Source organism: Dipteris shenzhenensis, chromosome 26, assembly GCF_047967505.1.
Source record: "Dipteris shenzhenensis isolate YYH24624 ecotype China chromosome 26, Dip_SZ_1.0, whole genome shotgun sequence".
Taxonomy (NCBI): Eukaryota; Viridiplantae; Streptophyta; class Polypodiopsida; order Gleicheniales; family Dipteridaceae; genus Dipteris; species Dipteris shenzhenensis.
Window position 1 is genome coordinate 20,226,188 of NC_141621.1, and position 27,201 is coordinate 20,253,388.

Below are 27,201 nucleotides of genomic sequence, written 5' to 3' on the forward strand. Positions count from 1 at the left end.
ATGATGATTTAGTTTCTATGACCTTGAATGGTCTAAAAAAGGATTATGCACAATTCCAGACATCCATTGCCGTCCGTGAGAATTTTCCTAATTTTGAGGAGTTGATTGCATCTTCTAATTTATGAAGAGTAGAGAAATGGTGGTGCATATTCTTCAGGAGGAACTTCAAAAGAAGCTGTCTTCTACTCAAATGCTGGAAGAGGTAGAGGCAAAGGTAGAGCAGGCCAATTTGGAGGCCATGGCAGAAATCAGAATATGCAGCAAATTCAAGAAATCCAATCCTATGGAGGAGGAAATGGTAACTTTAGAGGCAAGGGGAGCCAAAGAGGTCATGGTGGATGGCAGAGAGGCCAAAATGCAAACAACAATGTTGAATGCTACTATTGTGGTAAAATGGGTCATATGGTTAAAGACTGCTATAAAAAGCAGAATGACATCATGACTAAAAAATTTATTATGCATCCTCTAGTAGACAAGGTGATGACAGAAATGAGCATCTATTTATGGTGCAGCACATGACCAATTCTGTGACAAGTGTAGAAGAAAGCAATGATGTGTGGTATGTTGACTCAGGTGCATCAAACCACATGACAGGTCATGCAGAATGGATGCAAGATGTAAGGAAAATGGATAGACCAGGATTTGTGGAGACTGGTGATGATACTGCACATCCTATTGTGCAGATTGGTAAAATGCCTTTGTCTATGCAGGATGGAAAAAAGAAATACCTGTCTGATGTATTTCATGTCCCCAATATCACCAAGATCCTGGTTTCTATTGGTCAAATGGTTGAGCAAGGTTTGCAGGTCATATTTAATCCTCATGGATGCTTTGTTGAGGATATGAAAAATAAAGGTCGCTTGATAGCAAAAGGGAAGAAGAAGGTCAGGATGTTTACATTGGATGCGAACATGCCTGAATTGAGTCCAGCAATGTTTGCACATGGGGGCGATATAGTTGCAAATATTGATATCTGGCATAAACACATTGGTCATGTTAATGTACAATGACTTAAATTAATGCAGGCCCAAAATATTGTTGCAAGATTGCCTAAGTTCAAGGTTACAGAAATGCATAAGGTATGTGATGCCTGTCAATTTGGAAAATAGGCAATGAAACCATTTCCTAGGCATGTTTAAGAGAGTAAGAGGCCATTGGAATTAATCCACTCTAATTGTGGACTACTAAAGTTGCATCTATTGGAGGCTGCCATTATTTTATCACTTTTATTTATGACTACAGCAGAAAAGTTTGGGTGTATTTTATGAAAAAGAAAAGTGAAGTTGTTGGGCATTTCAAAGCTTTTAAAGCTATGGTTGAAAAAGAAACAGACCTGCAAATAAAATGCCTAAGGTCAAATGGAGGGGGAGAGTACCTCTCAAATGAGTTTGCAAGGTTCCTGCAGGAGCATGGCATAAAGCAGCAATATTCATGCAGTCATACCCCACAGCAAAATGGACTTGCAGAAAGGAAAAATAGGCATATTGGAGAGGTATCTCAGGCCATGCTAAATGAAAAAGATCTACCAAATTATTATTGGGCTGAAGCAGTTGCTACAGCAGTTTACATAATGAATAGGACTCCCACTGCAGCAATACATGGCATGACGCCAGAGGAGATGTATACTGGTAGGAAACCAGACATTTCTCATTTTAAAATTTTTTGTTGCATTGCGTGTGTTCATGTGCCAGATGAGTTAAGTTGGATCCAAAAGCTGAGAAGTGCGTCTTTATTGGCTATTCTTTGTAGCAGAAAGGGTATAGATGCTATAACCCTTCTACTCGTAAGTTTATAGTGAGCAGAGATGTTGTTTTTGATGAGATGAGTAGCTGGTATAAACCAGTAAATGCGATTGATGATGTAGATGCACAAAATGGTAATGCTGCATAGAATTCACAGCAGCAATCACAAAATATTAGTGGACATATAGTGTCCTCTATTAATGCTTCACATACTTTGCCATGGATAGGCAGATTGAGATCAGGAGGATCTCCTCAAAGCAATGTAGATAGTGGTATGCAAGTATCACGAAAAGGAAAAGAGAAAGTAGATCAACCCATGGTTGATGTGAATGCAGGTCACTCTTATGTGGATGGTGAATCTGGTGGCTCAGAACAGAGCCTTGATGATGAGTTGGGTATTCCTTCTATTGTTACACCTAGAGTAAGGAAGACCAGGGATGTTTTGAGAGCACCTGGTAGTGAGCCTATTTTGTGCAGGTCTACCAGAGCTAGGTATCCTATGGATAGGCTGAAATATGATGGATTTATAGCCATTCACTATGCCTATATGGTCAAATTGATACATGAACCGAAACCCACTTCTTTTGAGCAAGCCATGGGAAAAGAAAAATGGGAGAAAGCCATGGATGAAGAAATGGATGCCTTGGAAGCAAATGCTACATGGGAATTGGTGCCTTTACCTAAAGACAAGAATGAAATTGGCTGCAAGTGGGTTTATAAGGTGAAGCACAATGCAGATGGTTCTATGAACAGATACAAGGCATTGTCAAGGGGTATGCACAGACATATGGCATTGATTATGAAGAAACATTTAGTCTGGTTGCAAGGATGGCAACTGTAAGAGCAGTCATTGCTATGGCTACATCAAAGGGATGGTCTTTACATCAGATGGATGTAAAGAATTCTTTCTTGCATGGTGATTTGCAAGAAGAGCTCCATGCTATCTTCATGATGTTCATCCTAAGTTTGTTTGTAGGTTGAAGAAATCCTTGTATGGCTTGAAGCAAGCACCTAGAGCATGGTCTGACAAAATAGGACAGTATCTTGTCACTATTGGCTTTCAAATTTCCAAGGCAGATTTCCCACTTTATGTGAGCAAAATAGAGAAAGTCATTATGTTGCTTGTCATTTATGTTGATGATTTGATCATCACAAGTGATAGTGATGAAGATATCCTTCATGTGAAAATGCTATTGAAGCAAAAGTTTGAGATGAAGGATTTGGGAGAGCTGCGTTACTTCTTGGGCATTGAGGTGATTAGATCCATAAGTGGGATATGGCTTTTACAGAGGCAGTATGGATTGGACATGTTGTCCAAATATGGGATGATAGGCTGTAAGCCTATTTTAGTTCCTTTGGAGCAGAATGTGAAGTTGAGCGCAGATGCAGGTGAGCTTCTAGAAGACCCTACTATGTACAGATGCATAGTAGGAAGTTTGATTTATATGACTATTACCAAGCAAGATTTGAGCTATGCTATTGGGTTGGTAAGTCAGTTTATGCAGGCTCCAAGGAAACTACATTTGGATGTGGCTAGATGCATAGTGAGGTATGTGAAGTCCACATTGCAGTATGGACTATTTTATGAGACTAGGGTTCAGATACAGTTGCATGGATACACTAATGCTAATTGGGCTAGTAGTATTGCTGATAGACGATCTACTAGTGGATATGTGTTCTCTTTTGGGAGTGCTGCAATCACTTGGAGCAGCAAGAAACAGCCTACAGTTGCCTTGTCGAGCACAGAGGCTGAGCACAGGGGTGCAACAATGGCTACATGTGAGGTAGCTTAGTTGCATAAGCTACTTTATGATATGCATCAATCTACAGATGGGCCAGTTGTCATTTATTGTCACAACATGAGCAATATACACTTGGCAAATAACCCAATCTATCATGCTAGAACAAAGCACATTGAGGTGCATTATCACTATGTGCGGGAGAAGGTTCTAGTAGGTTTTATTGATCTAGTTTATGTCAAGACAGAGGATCAAGTAGCTGACATATTCATGAAGACATTGGGTGCAGAGAAGTTGACAAGTTCAGAGACCTGCTTGGTGTATAGGAATTGGGATTGAGCTCAAGGGGGAGTGTTGAGATATCGAGCTCCACTCATGATATGCCAGGGTGACCGTTGTGCATTTATGTCACCGACCTATTAGCTGTAGATGTAGTTGGTACACCGCCCATGAATAATAGCTAGATGGCAGCTATCTTTATGTACTCTAGTTAGTGGCTTAGTTAGTATGCCACCTTAGTTAGCTGAGTTTGGTTTGAGACCCACATATAGGTTTCACCTATTCTTTTGTACTAAGAGAGAGAGTTCTTTTGGCTTTCACAACTAAGAAGAGGAAAACTGTTTTCAGCCTCCACCTTTGTGTATATTCCTACCATTGTGTATGTGAGAAAGCTGCAAGTGAGACTCCTTCCTTCTCTCCCATTCTCTTCACACCAGGTAATGCTAGAAGATAGTCTGATCGGGCAAAAGGAGCTCGCCTTTCTTGAGTCTACTATCTTCGGCAATGATAGTAGCTGTTAAAAACATCTTCACAAGGAAGTAGGAGTTTTCAATACACCAAAACATTGTAGCAATCAAAGCCAACATCAAACTCTAGAAATTAAAAAAAGCATTGTAGAAAGAGAAGATGGGATGGCTGGTAGTGAGGTCAGTGGGTTGAAAGCCATAGAAATTGACAAACAGCTTGAAAGAGAGCTGCTATAGAAATCAGAGGAGTTGGCAACCAAATGCTCATGCAATGATACCTCCAAGCATATTATGAGGCCTTATAGTGCTAGGACACCATGGATCAACCGAGCAATATGCCACGCCCAAGGAGGAGAAAGAAGCATTGGAAGTTAGAGTGCAACAATAGGCCCAGCTAATCGAATGGCTACATGTATTAATCCAAGAACAACAAGAACAGATAGTCTCTCTCCAAAAAAATCTGCATGCAGCAAAAGGGCATCAACTCTGCCATAACAAGGGCCTGGGGATCTCCACGAATGGCTACTAGAAGCGTCATCCCGTGCCTCCACACTTTGCTTCACCACACACACAATTGAAGACACCTTCAACTACTTGATCCAAACACTCTCTGCTGTCGCACTTCAGAACAATATCATTTTGATAACACACTCACTTTACATGACCTAGAAGATCTCTTCCACCACACCACCTCAAGCACATCCCCTTATTGACATGGCCTACTTTCATGAAGATATAGTCCTAGACGATGATACGGAGATCCTCGGACTCTTATACCACCCCATTGTATACAATTTTATAGCATGGGTGAGAGTGCTCTAGGATTCCTTAATTATTGCTAATAAACTTCCTATGCTTGAACTTGTCAAGCCAAATGCCTTGGAAGAACTACCTTGCAACCATGAAATTCCACACCAAATCTTAGAATGGATGCAAGCGTATAGCTGGAGTGATTCTGAGTTCATTTTCCATTTCCTTTTTTGAGTCGATATCGAATGGTATCATCCTACGAGCATCCTTTGGCATTCTTGTACTATATAATAATATCCTAGAAGCCCTCCAAAACATGATTGAAACATGCATAAGCCAATTTGATGATTCTCATGTGGCCTACCCCACTAATGTATGGGCAGAGGATATGGATACGGCTTGGATACTTTTTAGCTCTGCATGATAGCCCACCCCACCATCACATCCTGGCACTGCACCTGGCACTGACCCTAAAGCCACCGTCACATGCACAGGCTCCACATCACAACATGGCACCACATATACGTAGTAGCATAGCCAATCATTCAGGAGGGACCCAAAGACATGGGCACAACGACTTGGTATAAGGTCCTCAAGCCCATGATTTTCTCAGACATTGAGGGGCCATACGAGGAGGAAAGCCGAGAAGCATTGGATGAGCACCACTATGAAGAGGAGGACCAGCAGCCCTAAGAGACAACTCCCAACCATGATACTTGGTATGAGACAATCACGTCTTTTCATAGTTGAGGATGTTAGATGTCAACAGGTGGAAAGGAAAGATTCAAAGCTTTCACCTCAGCTCCAAGGATATCATGGAAGTACGAGCCCTCACGAAGCTGATATAGAGGAGTTTCAAAAAATGGCAGTGATGGTGACAAAATAAGTGACAAACATGGGGCAGCTATACTAGGCCAAATTATAATCAAGTCCCCAAAATAGATACAAATGCAGGCTTCCAACCACAATGGAGGATCCCCTTTTTGAAACACGTAACATTTTGGAGGACTTATTGATGTGTGGGTCTAGAACAATGCATCGATCCCATGTCCATGCCTCTAGTAGAGGCTTTGATGGCATTCTTCCAAGATCCCCATGACACATGAGTCCCGGCTTGACTACACATTCAATTTGCAAAGACCTTAAAATGGGAGCATGGTGAACTCAACTTTCAATCTTTTGTCAAAACAACCTCATAATATGCCATATCATTAGAAAGCTCTTGAAGGGCTAGGCTTGAAATGCACATTCTCCAACAACTTTGAAGTTTTTATACTCAAGATACACTAAAATGTAGGTTCAAAAGAAAATTTCCCCAAGTATTGGGATGTTTCTAGTACTTCAAGGACCTTTTGTGAATAGACACGATAAGTGCGGTACCCACTTATCGACAAACCTATATGTAAAAATTTACCCACATGTTGTTCTCTTACGTTATAGTAAACTTATCATGAATATTGATTAACTATTTTAGTTATTAAAGTTAATCCTAACATCACAATTCTATTCCCATTTGGCATCCATTATGTTATCCATGAAGTAGTCTTAGTTAGATCTTTTTTCACACAAATTGTTATTCCTCTACATTATGATGTCCATTCTTTCATGATCTTCCAATTACAATTTCAATTACATGGTGATCTCCATTCTTTGATCTTCCAATTATAGTGGTCTCATCTTTTCAAGGCCTTCAAAGAAGTACCATCTTGTATACTTTTGACTTGGCCTCGATCTTCAAAAATGTGTAACAAAAATCTTAATTGAAGTATCATTTCGACTATCCATAGACTTCAAGCAAGTTAATCCCTTATTTTCTATTCTTTAACTTCTCATTTTGAGAACATTTAGTGCCTTCTACCTCCCCATTTCCTACCTATATAGTTAATTATATTATTGAGCTTAGAATAACCAATTCCGTTAAGTTTAAGATAAATCTTAACAAGAGAATTACATCCCATTGATACCTACTCAGTTATGCACTAAGTGGTCTCACAAGGACTTTCAGGGAATTTTTTTACAAAATGGTTTAATCCATCAATCTAATGTCCATTCTTTAAAGCTAAGATCACACTAGATTCTTCCTTTCAAAACCTGTCATGTTTTGTATTGTTCTTGACCATGAACAAGAATATTACTTAAAGTGTCATTCCCATTACTCACCCTTATCACCATTAAATTTCTACATTCTGACTTCTTTCTCATCACAAAGTTCCTTAAAGTACCGCTTTTGGGAGGGTTAAATTTACAAGCACATTTAATGACCCGTTAAGAGATTTAGGGTAAGTCTCGGGTAAGTAGATTCTCTAAATGCCAATGGGAATGCACAGTCATGTGAACACCCAATTAAAATCCTTAAGTGATGGGTAATCAAGCATTGGTAGTGCTCGCCATCTTGGAATTTCAAAAAGTGATCTTTTAGCACAAAGTCCATGTCCAGATTTAGAGAGTCGACCATTCTAGCCCTTTTGAAAGGCAACTTACTTGAGATGGGTTGTTAGCTCCTAGGATCCCTTGGTCAGTCGTGCTCTTTTAGAGGTTGGGGTTTGCTTGTTTGTAGGGCTGGGTATGGGACCTTAACTCCTTGCTGCATGTAACATTGGCTAGGACAGTGTGCCCACATCATCGGCCAAATTTTGTAATTAGGTCATTTTTTACTTGGCTCCCCAATCAATTCATCTTGTTTTCCTTTTTTTTTTGGTAAAAAGATGAACTACATTCATGAAGCCTACCCATGACTCTATCGAAGCTCTAAAGACTGCCATGAACTCCACGCACAATACTAAATATATAGACCTACCCACAAATCAATCGAAGCTATGAAAAATGCCACGAACTTCATGCATGACAGCAAATATACAGGCTTGCCCCCATGAATCAATCGAACCTTTGAAGATGGCTACTAACTCTTCGCATGACAGTAATATTGGATTTGAAAAAAGAGATGGTCACTAAGATGTGCCTCACATGATGTAAGGTGTCAGTCCGTTGAGTCCAGAGCTATCTCACATCTATCTCACATCCGTGCAAAATCCAACATGAGCCACCCTATGATCTCACATGTCGTGCCCGTCTCCTCAAGACAATCCCCACAAAGGTCACCAAGCTCCCACTCTTGCTAGTCACACGAAGCTCAAAGCCGCTGCAGTCTCTAGCAACTGTGCCAGGAGTGTTTATGTTCTTTAGGGATCCAAGCTAACCATGAGGGACTCCACAACTAGCTCATACTCATGTGTCTTTTTGGCTCATAACCTCTCATCCATGCTCTCCATGAGTGTCCGACAACTAGTGCACTTGAACCAACCTCTCCCTGAGTCTATGCTCATGAGACCTCTTTGGTTTTCTTCCCAAAACTACTTTGGTCAGTAGCATTTCGGCCCAAGTTGATGTGCTAGGATTGAAGAGCCTTTCGTGCTCTTCATAAACGGCATAGATCACACCTCAATCTAAGTCTTGATAACCAAGATATGTTTATGTTTTGTGAGCTACCCACAAGGTGCTAGACACTCATCCAAGCCCCCAAGGGCTATGTGCAGTGTGTGCTGTGCATGCCAATCCACCTTGTTGAGATATGAGCTCCACTCGCGATATGCCAGGGTGACCGTTGTGCATTTATGTCACCGACTTGTTAGCTATAGATGCGGTTGGTACACCGCCCATGAATAATAGCTGGATGATAGCTTTCCTTATCTACTCTAGTTTGTGGCTCACAGTTAGTATGCCACCTTAGTTAGTTGATTTTGGTTTGAGACCCACATATAGGGTTCTTCTATTTCCTTGTACTTGTGTTCTTTTGGCTTTCACAACTAAGAAGAGGAAAACTGTTTTCAACCTCCACCTGTGTGTGTATTCCCCCATTGTGTATGTGAGAAAGCCACAAGTGAGAGTCCTTCCCTCTCTCCCACTATCTTCACATGGTATCAGAGCCTTGTTCATGGTAAGGAGCTCAAGAAATCAAACCAAGTTCGCAGTGTCCTGGTAAGAGGACCATTGTTGCTTTCCTATTTCGAGTTTGGGAGCAAATCTCTGCAGGTAGCACAGCCAGAAGTGCAAGAGTGCACTGTCTCAGATTGAGACACCCTTCGCGGTGTGGCGAGAGCGCAGTATATGCAAAGCCCCCAATGACGTTATTTTTCTGATTTGAGGCCTTTTTGAGGCCCTTTTTGAAAGTGGAAGTTCTTCGCAGGCACTCAAAAAAAGGCCCTGTTTTTGTTGTGCGACCACTGCTCTACTGGTCGGTGAAAAGTTGCCACAGAAATTGCATCGTATGCCTGTGTGCAGAGATATTGGGAGTTGCAAAATCGTGCTTGTTGCCTGTTGTTGCAAAATCATCACTAGGAAGTGACTGTGTGGTCAAATACCACTTTTGTCAGTTTTGCAGATATGCCCGTGTGAGGCAAAAGCTGTGTTTTTTTGCAGTGACAGAATATTTTGCAATGTTCTGTAATGGCACCTGATTCTCTTTCACAGATTTTCACTAAAAGTTTTGACAAGAACAACTTCCAGGCATGGAAGTTTAGAATGACAAATTTCCTTAGGGGAAAAGGCTATTGGGAGTTCATTACAGGAAATGTAGAAGAACCAGTTCTTCCTAATGTTCCGAATCAAAAGGAAATGCAGGCATTTAAAGGACGGCATGAGAGAGCCAGAAAAGTTATATACTGGCTGTCTATCAGTATTTCTGATTCTATGATTGTTCATATTCAGGATGCAAGTATGCCAAAGGAGGCATGGGATACTTTGGCAAAAATGTACAGCACAAATACGCAAGCCAGGAAAATGCAGCTCAAATAGGAGTTGCACAATGTGCAGAGAGAAAATTTGAGCATCAATGACTACCACATGAAGGTGAAGAAAATTGCAGATGCACTTGCTTCCATTGGGTCGCCAGTGGAAGATGATGATCTAGTTTCTGTGACCTTGAATGGTCTAGGAAAGGATTATGCACAGTTCCAGACATCCATTGCCGTCCATGAAAAATTTCCTGATTTTGAAGAGTTGTTTGCTCTTCTAATTTCTGAAGAGCAGAGAAATGGGGGTGCATCTTCTTCAGGAGGAACTTCAAAAGAAACTGTCTTCTACTCAAATGCTGGAAGAGGTAGAGGTAGAGGTAGAGGAGGCCGATCTATAGGCTGTGGTAGAAATCAGAATATGCAGCAAACTCAAGAAAACCAGTCCTATGTAGGAGGACGTGGTAACTCTAGAGGCAGGGGGAGCCAAAGAGGCCGTGGTGGATGGCAGAGAGGCCAAAATGCAAATAGCAATGTTGAATGCTACTACTGTGGTAAAATGGGTCATATGGCTAAGGACTGCTACAAAAAGCAGAATGACATTATGAATGGAAAATTGCAGCAAGGCAATTATGCATCTTCTAGTAGATAGGGTGATGACAGAAATGAGCATCTATTTATGGTGCAGCACATGACCAATTCTGTGACAAGTGCAGAAGAACGAAATGATGTGTGGTATGTTGACTCAGGTGCGTCAAACCACATGACAGGTCATGCAGAGTGGATGCATGATGCAAGGAAAATGGAAAAACCAGGATTTGTGGAGACTGGTGATGATACTGCACATCCTACTGTGCAGATTGGTAAAATTCCTTTGTCTATGCGGGATGGGAAAAAGAAATACTTGTCTGATGTATTTCATGTCCCGAACATCACCAAGAACCTGGTTTCTATTGGTCAAATGGTTGAGCAAGGCTTGCAGGTCATATTTCATCCTCATGGATGCTTTGTTGAGGATATGAAAAATAACGGTCGCTTGATAGCAAAAGGAAAGAAGAAGGGCAGGATGTTTACATTGGATGCGGACATGCCTGAATTGAGTGTAGCAATGTTTGCACATGGGACCGGTGTAGTTACAGATATTGATATCTGGCATAAACACATTGGTCATGTTAATGTACAGCAACTTAAATCAATGCAAGCCCAAAATATTGTTGCGGAATTTTGCCTAAATTCAAGGTTGCAGAAATGCATAAGGTATGTGTGAAAACAGGCAAGGAAACCATTTCCTAGGCATGTTCAAGAGAGTAAGAAGACATTGGAATTAATCCACTCTAATGTGTGGACTACTAAAGCTGCATCTATTGGAGGCTGTCACTATTTTGTCACTTTTATTGATGACTTCAGCAGAAAAGTTAAGGTGTATTTTATGAAAAAGAAAAGTGAAGTGTTTGGGCACTTCAAAGCTTTTAAAGCTATGGTTGAAAAAGAAACAAGCCTGCAAATAAAATGCCTAAGGTCAGATGAAGGGGGAGAGTACCTCTCAAATGAGTTTGCAAGGTTCCTGCAGGAGCATGGCATAAAGCAGCAATATTCATGCAGTCATACCCCACAGCAAAATGGACTTGCAAAAAGGAAAAATAGGCATATTGGAGAGGTATCTCGGGCCATGCTAAATGAAAAAGATCTACCAGATTATTATTGGGCTGAAGCAGTTGCTACAGCAGTTTACATAATGAACAGGACTCCCACTACAGCAATACATGGCATGACACCAGAGGAGATGTATACTGGTAGGAAACCAGACATTTCTCATTTGAAAATTTTTGGTTGCATTGCCTATGTTCATGTGCCAGATGAGTTGAAGTCCAAGTTGGATCCAAAAGCTGAGAAGTGCATCTTTATTGGTTATTCTCTACAGCAGAAAGGGTATAGATGCTATAACCCTTCTACTCGTAAGTTTACAGTGAGCAAAGATGTTTTTTTTTATGAGATGAGCAGCTGGTATAAACCAGTAAATGTGATGATTGATGTAGATGCACAAAATGGTAATGTTGCACAGAATTCAATGCAGCAGTCACAAAATATCAGTGGACCTATAGTGTCCTCGAGCAGTGGTTCACATACTTCGCCATGGACAGGCAGATTGAGATCAGGAGAATTTCCTCAAAGCAATGTAGATAGTGATATGCAGGTATCACGAAAAGGAAAAGAGAAGGTAGATCAGCCCATGTTTGATGTGAATGTAGGTCACTCTTATGTGGATGGTGAATCCAGTGGCTCAGAACAGAGCATTGATGATGAGTTGGGTATTCCTTCTGTTGTTACACCTGGAGTAAGGAAGACCAGGGATGTTTTGAGAGCACCCGGAAGTGAGCCTATTTTGCGCAGGTCTACCAGAGCTAGGTATCCTATGGATAGGCTGAAATATGATGGATTTATAGCCATTCACTATGCCTATATGGTCAAAGTGATACAGGAACCAAAACCCACTTCTTTTGAACAAGCCATGGGAAATGAAAAATGGAAGAAAGCTATGGATGAAGAAATGGATGCCTTGGAAGCAAATGCTACATGGGAATTGGTGCGTTTGCCTAAAGACAAGAATGCAATTGGCTGTAAGTGGGTTTATAAGATCAAGCACAATGCAGATGGTTCTGTGAACAGATACAAGGCAAGATTAGTTGTCAAGGGGTATGCACAGACATACGACATTGATTATGAAGAAACATTCAATCCGATTGCAAGGATGGCAACTGTAAGAGCAGTCATTGCTATGGCTGCATCAAAGGGATGGTCTTTACATCAGATGGATGTAAAGAATGCCTTCTTGCATGGTGATTTGCAAGAAGAGGTCTTTATGGAGCAGCCACCAGGTTATGTTCATGCTATTCATCCTGAGTTTGTTTGCAGGTTGAAGAAAGCCTTGTATGGCTTGAAGCAAGCACCTAGAGCATGGTCTGACAAGATAGGATAGTATCTTGTCACTATTGGCTTTCAGATTTCCAAGGCAGATTTCTCACTCTATGTGAGAAAAACAGAGAAAGGTATTATGCTGCTTGTCATTTATGTTGATGATTTGATCATCACAGGTGATAGTGATGAAGATATCCTTCATGTGAAAATGCTATTGAAGCAGAAGTTTGAGATGAAGGATTTGGAAGAGCTGCGTTATTTCTTGGGCATTGAGGTGATTAGATCACCAAGTGGGATATAGCTCTTGCAGAGGCAATATGGATTGGACATGCTATCCAAATATGGGATGACAGGCTGTAAGCCTATTTCAGTTCCTTTGGAGCAGAATGTGAAGCTGAGCACAAATTCAGCTAAGCTTCTAGAAGACCCTACTATGTACAGACGCATAGTAGGAAGTTTGATTTATATGACTATTACCAGGCCAGATTTAAGCTATGTTGTTGGATTGGTAAGTCAGTTTATGCAGGCTCCAAGGAAATTGCATTTGGATGCGGCTAGACGCATACTCAGGTATGTGAAGTCCACATTGCAGTATGGACTATTTTATGATGCTAGGGTTCAGATACAGTTGCATGGATACACTGATGCTGATCGGGCTAGTAGTACTTCTGATAGACAATCTACCAGTGGATATGTGTTTTCTTTTGGGAGTGCTGCAGTCACCTGGAGCAGTAAGAAATAGCCTACAGTTGCCTTGTCGAGCACAGAGGCTGAGTACAGGGGTGCAGCAATGGCTACATGTGAGGTAGCTTGGTTGCATAAGCTACTTTATGAAATGCATAAGTCTACAGATGGGCCAGTTGTCATTTATTGTGAAAACATGAGCAGTATACACTTGGCAAATAACCCAATCTATCATGCTAGAACAAAGCACATTGAGGTGCATTATCACTATGTGCGGGAGAAGGTTTTGCTAGGTCTTATTGATCTAGTTTATGTCAACATAGAGGATCAGGTAGCTGACATATTCACGAAGGCATTGGGCATAGAGAAGCTACGCAAGTTCAGAGACCTGCTTGGTGTGCAAGGATTGGGATTGAGCTCGAGGGGGAGTGTTGAGATATCGAGCTCCACTCACGATATGCCAGGGTGACCGTTGTGCATTTATGTCACCGACTTGTTAGCTCCAGATGCGGTTGGTACACCGCCCACGAATAATAGCTGGATGACAACTATCCTTATCTACTCTAGTTTGTGGCTCAGTTAGTATGACACCTTAGTTAGTTGAGTTTGGTTTGAGACCCACATATAGGGTTCTTCTATTTCCTTGTACTTGTGCTCTTTTGGCTTTCACAACTAAGAAGAGGAAAACTATTTTCAGCCTCCACCTATGTGTGTATTCCCCCATTGTGTATGTGAGAAAGCCATAAGTGAGACTCCTTCCCTCTCTCCCACTATCTTCACACACTTGGCTTCACACCTCTCCACCTCTCATTCGTGCTCTCTAGCCCACCCACATTCCGGTGTGTGCATGGCAATGCTAAAGAGAGAGGCCATCATATCAAAGACCATCTTTATTCATCATATGTACAAGAGGTTGGCACGGAAGGAGCACTACTTCCCTTATACATGAGGCATTTTGGCAATTTCACCAAATCTCACCATCTTGGCCTTCCAGTGGGTGGATTATATTACATAATAACTATTAATGACGAGCTTGAACATTCGAGAAGACAAGTTTAAGAGTGAGAACATTGGGCTATAGTCGGTGTTATATGTGTTGGATTTGATCAGTAAATAGCTCTTGCGGAATGATAGTTTCTGGATAGTTTTGTACTTCATTGGGCATGTGATCTAAGTCATTACCAGCATGAAGAGCCATTCTGCACTGTTAGCATTAATGTAGTTCTTAACCATCATTCCTTATAGTACGCATGTGATCTAATTACCAGCATGAAGAGCAATCATCCTATTAATGTAGTTCTTGTTGTTAAAAACCGCCGTTCAACCTAGTACATGAAGGCCACATATGTTTGGTATTTGCTCTAGATGTCTAATAACCACCGTTATAAGAAATGAAGCAAACATTAGTTAGGGGAGTCCTTTAGCTCATCTTGGAAATCATTTAGTGTACTTCTCCTTGTATGTGCTGTTGGAACACTGAAAGGAAAGAGTAGAGTTAACACAAAATCAGAGTACTTGCTTATAGAATGAAGAAGAAAGAGGTCCTTAAGTAGGCACCTCATACAAGGTCACTGACATCACTGATGACTTCAGAGCTCCACAATCATCTCCTCAATCTGCTCCTAGATTCACTCAATCATCCTATGTGGCTTTTCCACCACCTAACTGTGCTTGTGGGCACCTAACTGTGCCTCTAGCACTCACACATAGAAACATAAGGTGTGCCTGAGGCATACACCTTGAGATATCCCAACAAACCCCCCCTCAAGGAAATGCCTCAGGCTATGTCATGGATACATCTAGTCTCATAGTTTCTCATGCCATCTCATGGTGGTCAAGGATTAATCTATGGCTAGGTTCTCATGCTAGCAAGGGTTCCCTTGGGTGTAAGGTAAACAGAAAGGGATACAAACAGACCTTCCAATGGTTATCTCCCCTACATGTACATGCACACAATGTCTGTAGGAGGTACCATGGAACAAAACATACACATGGCCTACATCATAAGGTGACCAGAGGCGTTTACAAAACACACAAAACACAATAGTTTATTTCATTCATTTTGGAGGACTATCCAGGCTGAGTACCTTGACATAAAAAGAGAGATCTGGAGCATACATAGAGATGATTTAAAATGCATAATCTTCATGGGATGCCTCATCTTGTGGAGGCAAATTCACTGTAAGTAGATTTGCATTTTCTGTCTTTGCTTTGTCTCTGCAAAACTTCTCACTATGGTTGTTTTTGCCACAGTGCTTGCATGGATTAACTTTGAAGCAGTCCTTTGAAAGGTGATTTGTCTTTCCACAGTGATTGCAAGGAGAATACTTGCCCTTCTGGAATTTCATAACATAAGCAGTGTCATTGCCTTTCCTTAGCTCCATGTGTCTTTCTTCTTCTTGGAGAGCTGAGATAATGCCTTCAAGGTTTGGATTGGGAAGATTCTTCAAAGTGCTAACAATGTGATCAAAACTTTCAGGCATACTCTTAAGTAGCACTGCCATAGCATCATCAGGGGTGATAGGAGAGTTGATAGAAGCTAACTGAGTCATAAGACTCCGCATATAGTTGACATGAGTAGCTAAAGTAGTATCACTTGCCATCTTTAATTCAAAGAAAGAGATTTTAAGTGATAGTTTAGATATGTGAGAGCTTGCACCAAAAATCAAGTCTAGCTTCTGCCATGCTTCCGATGGAGACTCCAAGTCAGATATATGATGTATGTAATCATCACCCAAAGCTAAAGCAATTATACCATATGCTTTTTCTTCTCTTGCTAGATCCCTTGCCGGTCGTGTCGGAGTTGAAGATTCTCCAGCATTTGAGGCCGTAGAAGAAGCGGTAGGAGTAGGTTTGACAAGTCCCCATAAGTTCTCCCGCATCAATGCAAATTTTACCTTCATTTGCCATGTATGGAAGCCCTTTCCATTGAACTTCTCAAGATTATATAAGGTAGCCATGAGAGGGTCTAACCCAGATATTGGGCAGTGTCTGTCTCTCTTACAAGTGATATATGAGCAATAAAAGGTAATCTTTTCAAAGAGTAACAATCTTGAAATGCAAGATGTCTAAGCAAGAAATGACCAAGTAGATGTTAGAAAAATGAGCATAGCAGACTGAAAATAAATCTTGGTCAAACTATCAGTCAAACTTTGACTGTCCAAGGTCAAACTTAAACTTGCATAGTCAAGCTTTCATGGCCAAAGAGGCAACTCAGAAATCTGCTCCAAATCGTTATGCAAAGGTCAGAATTCAGAGGGCTTTTGTACTGAAGAGAAAGGTAAATATGTAGAGCTTCTCCCTCAGGAAGGAATTACGCAGAAAACGGCCACGTCGCCCAGCATTGTAGAGGATATTTGGACTGGTTTTTCGTCGAAAACTACCCGAATACTGCTCCAAAAGAGCTCAAACTTGATAAGCAGGGAGGTCGTGATGTCGCCCAGCTCCCTCTAAGAGGAAATCGACAATGTAGCTCTCTACAGTGAGAACCAGGAAAAAGATCGTCGCAGCTTCCTGAGACAATGCCGCCCAGAAGATGGCAAGATAAGTCGTGTAGCTTGTTCTGCAGGTTCGCCCTGCCCTTGGGAAGACTCTCCTGAAGGATGAGATGCTGAGAATGCAGGTTTGAAGAGAACTTGCACTTCCAAAATCGACTTTGGAAGGGAAGGTGGAAGATGAAGGTGAAGAAGAACAAGGTGATGATGTGGCACCTAACTAGGGCTCAAGGAGGATCAAATGGCTCTGATACCATGTTGGAACACTGAAAGGAAAGAGTAGAGTTGACACAAAATCAGAGTACTTGCTTATAGAATGAAGAAGAAAGAGGTCCTTAAGTAGGCACCTCATACAAGGTCACTGACATCACTGATGACTTCAGAGCTCCACAATCATCTCCTCAATCTGCTCCTAGATTCACTCAATCATCCTATGTGGCTTTTCCACCACCTAACTGTGCTTGTGGGCACCTAACTGTGCCTCTAGCACTCACACATAGAAACATAAGCTGTGCCTGAGGCATACACCTTGAGATATCCCAACATGTGCTCTAGGTCAAATCTTAGCATGATTCTCCACATATTATTGCCTTTTTAACATTTCTTTCTTTTTTCATTTTTGTGCTGTGAGTATTTTGAAGTTGACAAGCAGATGCACCTAGTGTTGAGGTTTACTTGATTGAAATGACCTGAAAAAAGGAATTACGTTTACATTTAAAGCTTTGCCTTTTATGTGAGAACAAGAGATTACTTAGTGCATATAACCATTGATTGCATATAAGCTTTGTCTCTATATGATTGCTTTTTATTGCAATTGTGATGGTATGCTTTTAAGAAGAGTGCATGTTTGACATTCTACCTCTAGTTTTGGCAGTTTGCTTTTGGGAATGCTTCTTATTGTTTGATCTGGCAATTTCTTAAACATAGTCAACTAACAATAATTTGCATAGGGGGGATTTTGTAAAACATTCCATCATTTGCAATTCTTCTAAGCTCAACAAGCATGTTGCAAAATCCAAAACTATATTTTTATGCAAGAGGATTTGTATGAGCTCAACTTATGCAAGAGGATTAGTACTCACCATTTTGAAAGGTGGTTATATTGTAAGAGGATTAGTACTCACCATTCTGAAAGGTGGTTATATTGTAAAGCACATCATCGTTTGCGAGTTTTCTAAGACAAACTAAAGTGTGCTATATTGAGTGGTTACTTCTCGATCAATGCATGATTAGGTGTAACCAATCTTAGAAGTATTTTGAGGGCTCACTACTATAAGAATTGATGCATCGGATAAAATAATTGGTGGCGAGTTGACAATGACCTACAGCAATAAACTACACTCATGAGATTTTTTTAGCAACATGATATTACACCATTGGTTTCTAATGGCTTCTAATGGCTTCGCTGACTTCAAAAATTCATTGCTTGCAATCTGCTACAAGTTCCAATCTGAATCAACTACAGAATTTTTCTAATTTTATGTAGTAAATTCCGAGTGGCTTGAGATATGAAGAGGGAGAGAGAGCCCGAGGGGGAGAGGCAGAGGATGGGTAGGTTGAGCAAGGAGAGAGGAGGAGGATGGGTAGGCAAAGACTGAAGAGAGGGGAGGACAATGAGGTAAGAAGAGAGGGGGAGGTATAGATCAAAGAGAGGGGAGTACAATGGAAGCATGTGGAGGAAGAGAGCAGCCCGTAGATGCCCCTTATATAGTGAGCAACCCTTACATTCCCTTGACATGTGTCCTATTTTAGAGCGTTTCTAGAATTCTCTAGTGAATGTGCCTTTTTCACACCTCACCGCACTCACACTCCCACTCCAAAACTAATACAGGAATTTTATTTTTGGAAATATTAGGGGCTCCTATTGGCATCACATTGGTTGGTCTTTTTTTTAAGTTCCTCTTCAAATTTGCCAGTTACCATTTCTAGTAGACTCACTAACTACAGTGTAGTGATGGTGTCATCAAGCTTTAATGCATTGAAGCCATGGGTAAGGTTCTTAGTGGAGGAGACTTTGTGTAATCAAAATGTTACCACCACCATTATGTTGGTTCCTATTCCATCACAAGTAGTGCCATGTGGTCCACTACTTGGTTCCAACTAAATGGGGGCACAAGCTATACCCAAGGAGCTTAGCAAAACAAAATTATGGCTCTGATAAGGAAAATTAAGACAATGGCACAAGCGTGAGCACACAAAGAGAAACCCTTGAGGAGACCATGAGTAGACCGTAATTAACATGAAAAATTTGTGTGCCCTTCGATTGAAGGGGTAACACAAGGTCTAGAAGACAAGGACTCCCACATCGAGGCCACAACCAAGAAAGAACCTGAAATGTAGGGGAGGAAGTGCATGAGGACTAAGCATTGCTCGTAAACCCATACAAACCAAGTAGGCTACAACCAAGTTTTAGCTTTTGCCATGAGCCAGCAACAACGACGATTGAAAATGATGTCGATAGGGATGTTTTTATAGAAACTATGCTTATATATTAATATAAAATCTTGGCAAAACCTTTCAAGCTCATATTTTTAGTTTCACAATCTTGGTAGAATGTAGTATTTTTTTATATATTTTCTTTTGAATTTTGAAGGGAAAAATGTAAATCTTGGTAAAACATTAAAATTTTTGGCATAATAGTTTCACATCCTGGCGAATATTTCAAACATTTTTTAAAGTTATGGCATACAAACTTTCGACACCAATTTAAAAGTTTATCTTCTTAACAAAACTAACTTGAAAAAAAAGTGAAATTTCAAGATTTCTGAGGAAGGATGAGGCCCTTACATGAATATCCAAAGTTTATATTGAGTTTGTTCCATCAATGGGTACAACAATGAGGAATATGTCATGAAATAGTTCCCTTGCACTTGGCACAAGTATACAGGGTGTTGGTTTAACTAGTTTTTGATAGGCTACTTCCAGGACTGGAACAGATGAAGGAAGCTTTTCTAAGGTTATCTGGGTGAGAAATCAATGAACAAGAAGTCAATACAAAGTTCAATAATTTGGAATAAAAGAAGATCGAGTTTGTTTAGTAATTTGAGCTTTGCAGTCACTTATCAATGAACAATAAGGACATAGAATGAAAAGATGTTGAATTGTGTCATTGCCATGGAAAGGCCAGGTCTAGCATGGGAGAAACCAAGAAGAAATTCATAGGTAATAGTCACAAGGAGGATGAAGCCAAGACCTCCCTCATGTCTAATGGCTCACTAAAAACGAAGATGCGAAAGGCAATCCAAGAATTAGGGATCCAAGGAAATCTCAAATCCAGCAAGAATTGGTGCCATAAGAGCACTCAACATGACTATATGGTGACAAAGTTGAGCCAAATACTATGATGTAGGTGTCAAATTTGGCCATGATAGTGAGGAATGTTGGTATATGAACAAAAGGATATGAAGGCCAACTAGGCCTCTAAAGAATGCCAAGGGGCGTGAGATTGAGCAACTCGACAATTCTATCTTGATTGTGGTAAGGCAAAGGTGAATTTCTTCTTTTGCAAGGAGGAAGATGCATCAAATCTTAGTGCAAGTTGTGGTAAGATGCATGAGATCGAGCAACTAGACAATTCTATTCTGATTGGAAAGGTGAATTTCTTCTTTTGCAAGGAGGAAGGGTGGATCAAATGTGACTACAAGTTGTGGCAAGAGCATGTGAAGATCCTATGAAACAACAATCAAAGTGAGAAAGCATAATATCAGGCTCAAATTATGAAAATGAACACCATATATGTAGGTTGGATGAATCTATTTCAAGTGGAAATCAAGATCAAAGGAGCTAAATAAGGTAACAACATTGCTACATAAGGGGCCTTATATCAAAATCACCTCCTTGAAGACTAGGAAAGTGAATAAAAAATCAAGGAGGGACCCTGAGTACGATAGTGCACCACTTAGGAATCAAGGATGTGATACTCGAGTTTGTATAGAAAGTGAAATAGAAACTGAGGCAAAATTTTGTACAATCAAAGTAAGCTAGATCTTGAATCTAGCTTTCTTGAGTCACGTACAAGTCTTGTTTATAGAATACTACGTGCCTTTCCATGGGATTATATGGATTTGAGAGGATGCCCCTAGATATCTCAACCTTGTCACATCCCACTGACAAATTATGCCAAAAATTTAAGGAAATTTTAGAATTAGCTCCTCTAAGTATAATTCATCTATGCCATTGATGGGTCATTGGATGTTCTCTATTGTGGTCTTGCCTAAGAATGATGGTAAGCTCCAGTTTCAACTACAAAACTAAAAGCACAATCGATGCATGATCCATTCCCAACCCCTATCACAAATGGCATACTAGATCAACTGGAAGGGCATGAACAGTATTCCTTAATAAATGGATATAATGATGCCAATAAGATCTCCATTCTAGAGGAAGATTAGCATATGGCTTTCACCACCATTGAATGAGATGCCTATGCCTACAAAGTAATGCCATTGGACTTTGGAACACCATTTTCCTTTCAAAGATTTATGGTGGAAACCTTTCAAGATTATGTCATGGAATATTTGGCAATTTATCTAGATGACTTTTATTTACACACTACTAGCAACATGTTTGTGTAATGTTCGCCATTGGTGCAAAGATATTGATATATCTTCAAACCTTGAAAAGTAAAAAGGTTTTTGTGTAAAATCCAAAATACTCTTTAGGCCATCTTTTTTGGTGTAAAATCCAAAATATTCTTTTAGGCCATATTATTTCCAAAGAAGGAATCATTCTTCAAAGGTGCAAGACTGAGGCAATTGTGAGAATGCCCAAGTCAATCAACTTGTAGCAATTATGGTTATTCATCAACTTCATTGGGTTGTACTGGCACTTTGTAAATAAGGAAGTTTGCCCAAAATAGCCAAGCCACTTTATGTCTTAGTTTATGGCACATTCAAAGACTTAAATAATGGAATACAATCTACCTGTAGTATATGCTCCTACTAGTTCACAAGCAAGGAGAATGACATGGTATTCTCTCAATAAATTAGGGAATAAATTAGGGAATAACATTATACTCCTTGGTGACTTCAATATGGTCAAAAGTCCAAATGACAGGTGGTTAAAAAAGTGTCTTATCTGAGAGGTTCAGAAGTACCACTTTGGGAAGATCTCAAAGAGAATCTACAAATAATTGATTCAAGCCCAACAAGATCCTCCACTTGGTGCAATAGGCCCGCATTGGAGATCTTAGGAGAAAAGAAGTGTACATCTTCTGGTGTTTGCTAGGTCAAACTATCTCCCAATGTTTACATCTCCCAATGTTTACTAGCTTAAACTATCTCTCATAAGAGTAGTGTAATGTCTTCACTTACATTATCAAATCATAATGTGTTCACTATTTTTTATTTTGGCTCTGGAAGAAAGATCACTTCTTGGTTTAAAGTAGCTCCACGACTTTTGCAGATATATATTGTGCTAAAGGATATCACAAGGGAGTGGGATCTAGTATTCAACTCTACTAAGTTAGCCTTTGATGCTTGGCTTGAGGTTGTCTCAAACACTTAAAGAATCCTAAAGGATGACTGAAAAAATGGAGAGAAAATAAGAGCAAGGAGAATGGAAAAGCTTATAGAAGAGTTGGAAACCATTGACAATAGGACAGTTGAAAACCATTGAACTAATTGTACTTTAGAGAGTGGTAGGCAAGAAAGATAGATAGACCTACAACAGGAAATTTTAAGTGTATAAGAGTTACTAAAAGACTTTAAGAAGAGATCCATTTTCCTTAAAAATGGGGACTCTACTCTTGCAGAGTCTACTAAAAAAATATGTCTATTATTTATCAACACTTTCAAAATATTCTCAGTTAACTACTGATAATGATGAGAAAGTTCTAGAAGCATGAAAAAAATACCAACAAGTGAGGCAGAGAACAGTCTCAAATCTGGATAGGTTTACAGCTAGACAATGATTTTTTTCCCAAGAAGACTCTCAAATTGGATAGGTTGCAACTAGACAATGATTTGTCTCTCTTGGAACTCAAGGAAGCAATGATTTGTCTCTCTAGGAACTCGAGGTTGCAGCTAGACAATGATTTCTCCCTCCACAAACTCAAGGAAGAAATCTTTACAATGGACGATGGTAAGACTCTAGGTGAAGATGGGCTCTCTATTGAATTTGGGACACAATTGGGCCTTGTTTATTGAAGTCATGGCAAGAAATCTTGAGCTTGGAGCAGCTCCCTGATCATTAATAAATGGGGGAGGAATCAAACTTATTTCCAAAAATAAGTGATAAAACAGAACTTAAGAATTGGAGACCTTTGACAATGTTAAACTGCATCTACAAGATATATGCTAGATCTCTAGCTTTGAGATTGAAGAACAAGATGGAAAAGTTGACTTTGTAGGAGTAGGAAGGATTTATAAAAGGTAGACATCTACTAGAGGTAATAATAAACATTTGGGAAGGATGTGAATATGCTAAAGAAACAAGGTAGGATATGTGTTTTCATAAAATATATTTTGACAAAGATATGACATGTTGAATTGGGATTTCATAATCCAACAACTTGATGAGACCAAGGCAATATGAAAAATCTTAATTTTCTCAACTTGATGATCTCCAAGATCGAGTTGTGTGGGTGTAACACAATTGATCCATAAGAGATGGAAGTCATGGCATTATCACCACACGTTGCAAAAACATCTCAAGAAGGGTGGTATTCTTGTGCTAATACCTTATTTGAGGCTAGGTCCAAGATAGGTCCCAAGAAGTGTATTCTTGTACTACTATCTCACTTGAAGCTAGATCCCTAGAAGACCAACCTAAAATGGGACATTTGTCCCCCATCACATTCACCAAGGTTTCAAAGGGGTGTCCCCATGTGAGTGACTTGTTTTGCATGATCTTGTATCTTTGAGGATTCAACTAGATATCCTCACACATGCCAACTAATATCCTTACATGCATGAGTATTATTTTATAGCCTCTGTCACCCCTTTATTTTCTCACCTCTCCACTCCCAATAACTTGCTCTCATGCTCCTAGCAATGCTTCTCCTACCTCTACTTGAATATAAAATTTTGTTAGCCCTGTGAATGGATTGTTGGACATGATCTTACAAGGATCTTTGAAGATACCACTAGATCTCCTCACACATGCCAATTGATAGCCTTGCATGCACAAGATCATTTTATAATCTATGCAACACCTCACTACAATTATTGCTCACCATTCCACTCTCAACAAGCCACTCCTGCTCTACCAATAATGCCTCTCCCATCTCTACTTCCTTGATTATAACAAGCTATTTAGTACTCCACATTCCTTAAAGCATGCCTCCAAAACTCATATCAGATCCCAAATCCTAGTTGGCAAACTTGAAGGCAACATAATGCAAATGTCTTATTGACACAAATTCAACCTCCCCACAAAATTCAATGGATTGACAAAAAAGGAAATTCCTATTAAGATTTCAGGAGTCTGTAAATCAACATTGGCATAATCTATTTGAGATGATGAAGTCAAAAAAATCATGGACAAATGAAACTACAACAATGATATCATTCAAGTGTTAGGCAAAATAGCACCTATTATAAATGACCAACTTTATGATGCCTTCTAGATGCCCATAGTAAATAAATAACATGATGATTAAACCCTAAGCAACTAGTGTGATGAGCTATTTCAGCTAGGTAGCTTCATAACATACTAGCAACCTACAACAAGACTCCATCAAGGACTAATGATTGATTCTCTTTGAATGTATTGGCCATTATGGGACAATTCTTCATGAACATCCCTTAAAATTCAAAGAATTTTATTATTCATTACACATATTTTGAGAGTTTGGTTTTTTCTCACCTTCTAATCATCTTGCTATTCAAGCCAATATGCAAGGTAAACATGTAGAGTTCATGCAGCAAATCACAAAGGGAAAAGAGAAGACTTTAGAATGGAAAGAAGTGGTTAAGAAAGGTGCATCAGCCCCAAAGAAGTCCTTCATCTTTGATGCCTTAGAGGAGGAGAAAAGGTAGAGACACAAAGCCCTTAACATGTTGGTAAGAGGCCTAGCAATGAGTGGCACCCCAATATTGGATATAAAAGTAGTCATGAAGAAGATGGGGGTCAACCTCACCTTTGAGGCTACATGGTGAGTAGGAAAGGATGACGCACCAAAAAGGCCATTAATAATTAAATTCAAGGCTGCCATGGATAGATCCACTTTCATGACCATGAGAGCCACAGTGAGGAGGCTCTGAAAATACTTGGATGATGATCTTACACTCTTGCAGTAGGAGCATTGAAGAGAGGGTATGCTACGTGTCATGGCATCCACAAAAGAAGGAAAGTGGGCTATCTATACATATTGGAAAGTCATGATCCGAGAAAGGAAAGAAAGAGGAGAGGAAATACATGGGACAGCACATGATGGTGCCCATGCCATAGGGTGGGGGGACAACATGGATTGAAGATGGTGGTATGGAATTGCAACAGAACCTTATGGTCAAACCAAGGGGGCTTATCAAAGATCTACACCAACAGAGAGATTCTATAGCCATGATGGTAGTCATAAGAGCATAGTTGGTGGTTTCCACCTGAATTGCTTTTCCTTTTTGAGCATATGTCAATCTGGCTGGAGGTCTGCTTTCCCTAGTAGACCGTCTGAGCTACTGTGGCGCTGCTTGGGGTGTTGCTGGCAATTCTTGCTCTTCTTCATCAACCTGTTCTGTAAATGACTATGAAGTCGATGCTTCTATCTCCTATGTAGGTGAGGTTTTCCATTCTGATTCCTCCATCAAAGATTACATCTCTGGAGATAATGACTTTGCGGTTGATGGGATCATACAATTTGTATGCTTTGCTTTCTTCATTGTAGCCAACCATGATGCATTTGCGTGACTTCGCATCCAATTTCCTGCGATGATCATCATGTATGTGGGCATATGCTATGCAACCAAATATGCGGAGATGCCCAATGTGTGGCTTGTGTCCAGTGAATGCTTCAAAAGGAGTCATACCTTGTATCGGTTCGGTAGGAAGTTGATTAAGCAAATAGTTAGCTGTAGCTATTGCTTCTGCCCAATACTGATTCGAAAGATGCTTTTCACTAAGCATTGCTCTAGCACTATCTGCTAAAGTCCCATTCTTCCTTTCAGCTCTTGCATTCTGCTGAGGAGTATCTGCACATGTGAATTGTCTTCGTATGCCATGATTTTTGCAAAATTTCATGAATGCTGAAGACATGTATTCACCTCCTCTATCTGATCTCATGATCTTGATCTTTCTGCCTGTCTGGTTTTCTACCATGGCTTTGAATTCTTGAAATCTGGAAAACACTTCAGATTTCTCTTTCAGAAAGTAGACCCAACAATATCTGCTATAGTCATCAATGAAGTTCAAGTAATAAAGTGAACCATTGATGCTGCGGGTCTGGGCATAACCCCATACATCTGTATGAATCAAATCAAGAATACCTCGTGCATGAGAGGTACTTCTGACAAAGTTGGTTCGCTTTTGTTTGCCGAAGTAGCATGCTTCTCAAACCTTTCCAAGAAACTGTAGCTTCGGAATCCCAATTGCCATATTCTGATTCCTGAGATCTAACAAGTACTTGAAGTTGACATGACCATATCTCTTGTGCCATTTTGCAGATAGTGGCATCTATTGCATTTGAGCTGACATGGCATGCTTATCTAGTACTGTAGCTAGAATCCTGTATAAGCGTCCTTCCTTAACACCTTTTGCTACTAGCTGACCTCTTTTGGATTTGTCTCTGATAGTGCATTCATCACCATCGAAGATGACTTTGTAGGTGTGTTCTATCATTTGACCTACTGACAAAAGGTTCTTGCTGAGCTTCAAAACATAGAGCACATCTTTGACTAATCCTTTTGTACCAGTGAAGTTGTTCATAGGGATAACACCTGTCCCTTGATTTGGTGTATTGTCTGCTGTGTAGATGACATTCTTTTGACCTTCTAATGGCTTCATTTCTGTGAACCATTCCTGATGATTTGTCATATGAGATGATGCACCGCTGTCGATGTACCAAGGATCCTGTTCCACTTGGTCGACTTGATAGCTGAAATCCTCTTTGGGATTAAAATCAGTGTCTAGGTGTATTGTATCAGTCTGATGCAATTCCTCGCTTGCAAGAAACATATTTCCATGTTCATTTGCAAAATGACTGTGACTAGAATGTCCACCACGATGATTTCCTCTTCCTCGAGAATTCCCTCGATTACTGCTAGATTGACCGCCTTGGTCGTACTGCTTCTTGCGGCAATCTCTTTCATAGTGTCCAAACTTGTGACAGTAGTTGCACTGAATGTTTGACACATTGGTGGATGCATTCCCTTGTCCTTGGAATCTTCCTCGATTGGAATGATTTCCTCTTTGCTGATTTTGATGTTGCTGAGGATGTTGCTGATGCTGATGCTGATTTTGACTTTGATTTT